At 47.8% G+C, this 475-nt stretch overlaps 1 protein-coding gene across 1 annotated transcript in view; it reads left to right on the top strand.

The window, feature by feature from the left end:
- Positions 1-253: 253 nt before the first annotated feature.
- oprd1a (opioid receptor, delta 1a) overlaps positions 254-475 on the top strand; it is a 10,766-nt gene continuing 10,544 nt past the window's right edge. The window contains exon 1 of the mRNA XM_030348145.1: positions 254-475. This exon is cut by the window's right edge and continues 348 nt beyond it. The gene's annotated coding sequence lies outside the window, so the exon portion shown is untranslated.

The raw sequence follows: 475 nt of genomic DNA, 5'->3' as shown, positions 1-475 counted from the left end.
GTGTGTAAGGGCTACATCTAAAACACCTTAAGTTGTGTGTCCGTTATTCTAAGATATTTTCACCTTCTCCTACCGCCTGACAACCTATAGAGCCACAGGCATAGTTATTTTGCCTTGTATTTATGACGCCCTCGGAGGCTCGTCTGGACCCTTCGATAAGAGCGCGTTTTTTGTTTTTTTCCTCTCACGAACGACGCAACCTTGACGTAGACGCGCGGTTATAAGAGCGCGAACAGAGGGCTGGGAGGTGTAAGTCTGGGATAGTCGCTGTGAACAAGTGAACCTCCAGCTACATCGCTACCAAGATTAGGGAACAGGTGCAAGGTTATCCGGAACCAGCGCTCCTTTAGTTTGACTTCCATAAAGTGCGCTTTTCCAGCTGTACAGATCCCCTTTTTTTTACGTTTTTATCGTTACACGTTATTCAGCGGGGAGGAACTACGTTCAACGCCGCCACAACCGAGCTCCACCTTTA

Source organism: Gadus morhua, chromosome 22, assembly GCF_902167405.1.
Source record: "Gadus morhua chromosome 22, gadMor3.0, whole genome shotgun sequence".
In the NCBI taxonomy this organism is placed as follows: Eukaryota; Metazoa; Chordata; class Actinopteri; order Gadiformes; family Gadidae; genus Gadus; species Gadus morhua.
Note: the sequence above shows the minus strand (reverse complement) of the source record. Positions and strands in the feature narration are given on the sequence as shown.